This window comes from Dermacentor variabilis, chromosome 11 (assembly GCF_050947875.1).
Source record: "Dermacentor variabilis isolate Ectoservices chromosome 11, ASM5094787v1, whole genome shotgun sequence".
NCBI classification, from domain to species: Eukaryota; Metazoa; Arthropoda; class Arachnida; order Ixodida; family Ixodidae; genus Dermacentor; species Dermacentor variabilis.
This window is the reverse complement of record NC_134578.1, coordinates 49,148,351-49,154,283: the sequence shown is the minus strand read 5'-3', so window position 1 is coordinate 49,154,283 and position 5,933 is coordinate 49,148,351. Positions and strand designations below refer to the sequence as shown.

At 43.3% G+C, this 5,933-nt stretch overlaps 1 long non-coding RNA gene across 1 annotated transcript; it reads right to left on the bottom strand.

The window, feature by feature from the left end:
• Nucleotides 1–343: 343 nt before the first annotated feature.
• On the bottom strand, nucleotides 344–2,622 carry LOC142564086 (uncharacterized). Its single transcript, XR_012824479.1, has 3 exons — nucleotides 2,466–2,622; nucleotides 1,509–1,586; nucleotides 344–556 (listed from the first exon to the last, which is right to left on the bottom strand). It is a non-coding gene; the product is annotated as an uncharacterized LOC142564086 (long non-coding RNA).
• Nucleotides 2,623–5,933: the final 3,311 nt, after the last annotated feature.

Sequence of the window (5,933 nt, the reverse complement as noted above, 5' to 3'; positions counted from 1 at the left end):
AACAATACTTTTTTGTAACTTTCCTGGGAAGCAACTAGCGTATGTAATGCGGTCTTCTATGGTTGCCCGGATTAACTCGTTTTGTTGTTGCAACTTGCCTGGATTTTCTTGTTTGAATGCACTGATAACGGCTGTGGCTTTTGGCTCAAGGCCACTTGAAGGTCGCCGACAATGGGAGCTAAAAGCCATTGCTGCTTAAAACTTTGTTCTAGTTATAGTGCGGTGCTGCTTATACATAGTGTGGAAATTCGCGGCTCTGGTGACTTATGTTATAGTGCTTACCATAGATGGCTTATAAGCAATCTATGGTAAGCACTATCCTGAAATTGAACAACAAATGAAAGTTGTTTGAGAAAAATATTTATTCGTCATAAAACGAAATAAACACAATGTATATAATGAGTTGAAGCAACGTCTGTAAGAATGAGTTCGAACAGTCCAACAGCCTCCTTGGAAGGTGTAATTAAAATAAAACTAAAAGGTGAGCATTCCGTGCCAGCTGTTGGCCAGCGAAAGTGATAAATGCCGACGACAGGCTTCATGTGGTGAAACACACCTGAAAAGTATGCAGTCAAAAAATAAATCAGCCGGGGAAGTAGGACGCACATTTGTCTTTACTCGGTGACAACCTAAGAATTCCGTGCAATTTCTGTCCACAAGACCATACTGCAACTGCCACAAATACCTCTGCACTCCATAACATAGTTTCCAAGAGTTAGTCTCCATTGTGACGTCACAGAAATGAGCACATGCAATTCGCTAGCGCACCTCTAGAGATTCTCTTCCAGTTGGACAGTGGTGCTTTTGTCACTGCATTATCAGATTGTTGTGGTTTCTAGTCACGGTGGTATAAATTATTTTGTTTATTCCCTGAAAGGTTTGTCACTCTTGATGATGCAGAGTCAACATACATAGGAGGAAGTATAAAGAAAAAGAAAGCAAATACAGATGACACAACATGAGTTGCCAACAGATGAAATCTCAATACCGTAGGTATAATGGGGTGACCTGGCACAAGGAAAACAACTGAAGAGCAGACAGAGACAGCCTTGTATGCAGTTGCGGTGCTATGTACACATTAGATCATGCTCTGAAGCACAGAAAAGGAGAGCGCACTGGAAAGGCAACCTAATCATGAGGTTTATTATGCTGAGGAGCCCTGTCCGTGTAAATGAATGGTGAAAACACACAGAAGCATAAACAATGCTAGATTTACAAAAACAATGACAGCATGTATCGGTACAGAAATGCCTTGCTTTTTTTAATGACGTCCACTAATGCCAGAATGTGAGGCTAGAGTCACATTTATTATACTTAATTCGAAGGTGCCTGAGGGCAGTAGTTCTCTAGCATAACAACCTTCCACAGCCATAGTCATCACCACAGGTACCTGGGTAACTCTGGGCGCTTCCCTCGAATACACAGCTGGATATCCATGTACCAAGCCCTTGGCTGGTGTGACTTAAAAAAAGGAAAAGTGTAGAATATGAAAAAAGCGGCCCTCTCACCTCCCAGTGACAGTCAGCAGAAGACGAACCATGACAACTGGCCCTTCCTCTCCATCCTCACCGGTACTGCCTCAGGTGCTGCATCCACACATCTTGTGACAAGTCTTATGATGTATAATGCCATGTGTTCATTGCAATATCTTTCTTTGTATTCATTTTCCTTTCCCTGTCACCTGTGTTATTACACTTTTGCTTCAGCGTGTAAGGAGAACGCAGTACATGTATTGAACTGCTACGACATCACAAGTGTAGTCGGCATACTTGTGGACAACATTCTGTGGCAATGAAAGCTATGGACAGGAAACAGACATGGGAGAACTATTGAAACATATTGCCACAGTCTCAGTTGCTTTTGTTTAAGCTAGAGAACTGCAAAAATAAACATCTTATTTACTAGTGCACTTAAGATAAATTAAGGTGTAAAATACAGCACTAATGGTTAACTTTGAATTTATTCTTAAAGAAGCAAAGTTTCCTTTCTGCGGTGACAACCTGCTGCTGAAATTACTGTGACTGTTTTTTACTGTGATAGGAGCTCCAAAGAAATTCAGTTTGTCTGTAATATACGTTAAGTAATATCACATTTACTTCGCAAACTTTGAGTGGTCATTAGAAAAAATATGGAGATAAGGTTTGGAAGAGAGAGAATCAAACATCGTAAGCTATTAACTATATAATTCTCGAGAATCCAAGACAATCTTACTAGGCATAAGTAATTGCCAATGGTTGAGTAATTGAATATAGGTGTGAACAAAATTGGATGCTGGGTGATGACAATGCTCACACAGCAGTTACTAAAGAAATTTACGTGGAACTGTCAGGACATACTGCAAATGCTACAGTAAAAGATGGTGCCTTCAATGAAGAATACACTGAAGTGAGTACCAACTGCTATCTTACTGCTGTTTCACATGGTTCTATTTGGTTCACTAGTGACAGCCAAAGCACTCTGCTTACCAAACAGTATCTGGTGGCAGTCTGCCAAGCTCAGTATTCGGAGCGATGGGCATTTAGTCATGAGGGTCGTCACTGCATCGGCTCCAAGCTTGCTGCATCGATTGGCAAGGAACTCCTGCAGGACAAGGAGTCACTGAGGTTGAATGGGACAAAACACTTTGAAGGAGTATTGACAGGAAATTGAGCCATCGATTCAGCAATTGCACTATGAAGCCTCGATTCGCCAAGGATGCAACAACAGGACTCTACAGGACAAAAGAGGAAAGTCTGTCTCCCTGTGTTTACACGCACACAATTGGAAGGGACAATCTGACAACTTTTGGTGATACATGCAATGCATGGCTGTTGCATGGCCTTCAAACACCACACCCAGCTGGCTTAAGCGCTCTTAACTTGTATGTGATACCATGAGACTGCCAGCTCCGTTTCTGGCGACATGTCTCTTCTTTTACGTTTGAAGCTGTGTTGAGCATGATACGCACTTTGAAAGAGTTGTTTAAAAGGTGCAGTAATGAAATACTTGGGTCGCTCTCGAAATTGATGCCTCTTACTATAATTAAGGACTCAACAGCTACCTAAAGATGATAAAGAAATGTGTAACAGAAGTTTTGTACCAGTACTTCTTACTTCTTAAACAATGTTTCTCAAATTTTTAGCTGTAACAGACTTTTGACTTACAAGTCACAGGTGAGACATGTACTCTCTAAGGTGGTCAAGTGTCCACCTTGGATTCTTGACCTTGACCTTGGACAGCAGTCAAGAGCCAAAATTTTATTACAGTGATAACTGTCACAAACACTTCAGCCAGTTTTCATGACATCTGCCACAGATATTATCATTAGTTTTGTCACCACTATGTTTTTAGCATAGCAGAACTAGTCATAAAAAGGATAATCCCCACCATCACAACAGATTATTTCTCAAGCCTTCCATCATGCCATGGCTTTGGAGTTTTCATTGTGTGATATTGTCATGGCTGTTGCCAAAATAGTTCTCGTGCCATCAGTGCCGTTATTTACTCATGGCATCATAGATGCTGTCAGCTTTGTCATGATTAACAGTCACAGTGAGGCCTGCTACCGCTGGTTCAGGTGGCACCTACAGATTTTCTTAAAGCGGCTCATTAAAATTTTATGAACCCGCCGTGGTTGCTCAGTGGCTATGATGTTGGGCTGCTGAGCACGAGGTCGCGGGATCGAATCCCGGCCACGGCGGCCGCATTTCGATGGGGGCGAAATGCGAAAACACCCGTGTGCTTAGATTTAGGTGCACGTTAAAGAACCCCAGGTGGTCAAAATTTCCGGAGTCCTCCACTACGGCGTGCCTCATAATCAGAAAGTGGTTTTGGCACGTAAAACCCCAAATGTTATTAAAATTTTATGCAGAAAATTTTTCGCAAGGAAAGCCAAGGATTGAGTACGCTCTGTCTATATGTTCTGCCCTTAATATGCAATGCAGCAATGACGATCTTAGGTTATTAGTGCACTTCAGTAGTGCGACTTAAAACTTCTCACATGATTGCACCAGCCTGGGGGTAAAACAGACATTTGCAGTGCACAAATTTATAGGCACCAAGCTATGGATTGACCTGGTATGCTTTTCATTTCATCACAGAAAATGTGCAACAAGTTGTTGCCTACCCGCCAGTCAAACGCCTTTACAATGAAGTCCTCAGAACCTCAAGAATCCTTCATTACACAGGTCACTTGGTTTGTAAAGGTCACGTACTGTATGTCTCACAATAGAGCAGGCTAAGCATGTTCAATGAAAGAAAAACCTTCGCTTAACATGAACTCAAGAGAGACTTAGTTAAATAAGTCGCAAGTTTTTTTGTGCATACTTGCCTGACAGAATATGCACCTCGCTGCATCTCTGTGACATCTTTAGAGGGCAGCAGCGGCACTGCCACGTAGCGTTCATTGCAAAGCAAAATATTGGCAACAAATTTTTTTTTTAGCGGCAAATTCGCTGTAGTGGTCTTTATCGTAGATGCGCTCACGAAGCATATGAACGATGGCAATTCAGCCGAGACATAATCCTTCATTATGCAGTTTATTTCACTATAGAAAAAGAGAGAGAAAGCAAGGACAAGACTGGTGGGGAGGTCAACCAGATGAGTGTCCAGTTTGCGACCCTACAATGGGGGAAGGGAGAGAATATTTGACTCAGAGGTGTTCTGCTGTATGTGTAGTATCATTTAGACTCCAACTATAAAATCTGTACCTTTCCAATGCAATACCCTTCCCAAGTCATTTGTTTTCCATATGTCATGTGAATAGACTTCATGTATTTGTATAGTGAACCACCAGCACTTCATCATTCCATTAGCCCATTCACAACATATTCACCTCGCATACACTGGAACACTGTGGACCACTGTTCAGCGCTTTCGACTTCCTACAAATATGAAACACACTCTCAAACAATAAACTGGCATGGCTTTCAGGTACCACGAAAGGCAGATATAAGTAGTGTAGCTGGGTGGACCCTATTCTCACTGTTATTGCCACGGTGTTATGATGGTTAGCGCAAAATGCCGGTATATCACCAGAATTTTGTGGTTATATTGTAATACAGTGGAACCCTGTTCATACGTTTTTCACCGGACCGGGGAAAAAAAAACGTAACAGCCGGGAAAACGCAACAGTGAGGAAAGCTCCGAAAATGAATGAAAAAAAGTGCAGCTTCAACTATAGACAATTTATTTCCACAGAGTGCGCTTAGGACCTAAAAGAAGTCCAGAATGGTGGCTTGCCATTTCTTTCGCTCGCTAGAAATCACAACATGTTTCTCAATAGCCTGGAAGGCCACATTGCTGTCAGCATCGCTGTGAGGTGCGACGTACGTGCGGAGGAGGTCTAGAGCCGTGACGGCTTCTCCAAAGCTAGGATTTGGCAACTGCCTGGCATCATGCGGCTCGTGCATCGCAGTCTGCGGCTTCACTTGTGACCGAGTTCCCAACGATCTCGGCGATGCTCTGACACTCTGACGTCATGACGACAACATCCACGACGACGTAGTCATCGCATGTGACCGCTATTTTGGCGAGTTTTGGCTGGGCTTGGCTATGGAACTGGCTGCAAGAAGCCGCACGTTAGTTCGATGGCGGCCTCTCGAACTGGCGTACGGCTTCTTGCAGCCAGTTCCATAGCCAAGCCCGGCCAAAACTCGTCAAAAGCCAAAATGGCGGTTGGAGCGCGTTGCCTACTTTAGTCCAGGCGGGTTCAGGGCGCTAAGTTGTGACGTATCATGCGGGAACGTTTTCACAGCTACTACGTAACAGCGGGGTTCCTTATACATTGGATCCTATGGAAGCTATGCCAGGACCGGATGAAAACGACGTAGCAGCCGGGAAAACGCAGCAGTGAGGAACGTAACAGCGGGGTTCTACTGTATTGCCTTCAAAGCCACAAGCTAGCCAAGCAGTTTAAAAAACTCAAATTTTCTCTGCTCATCATCCCCAAAAGC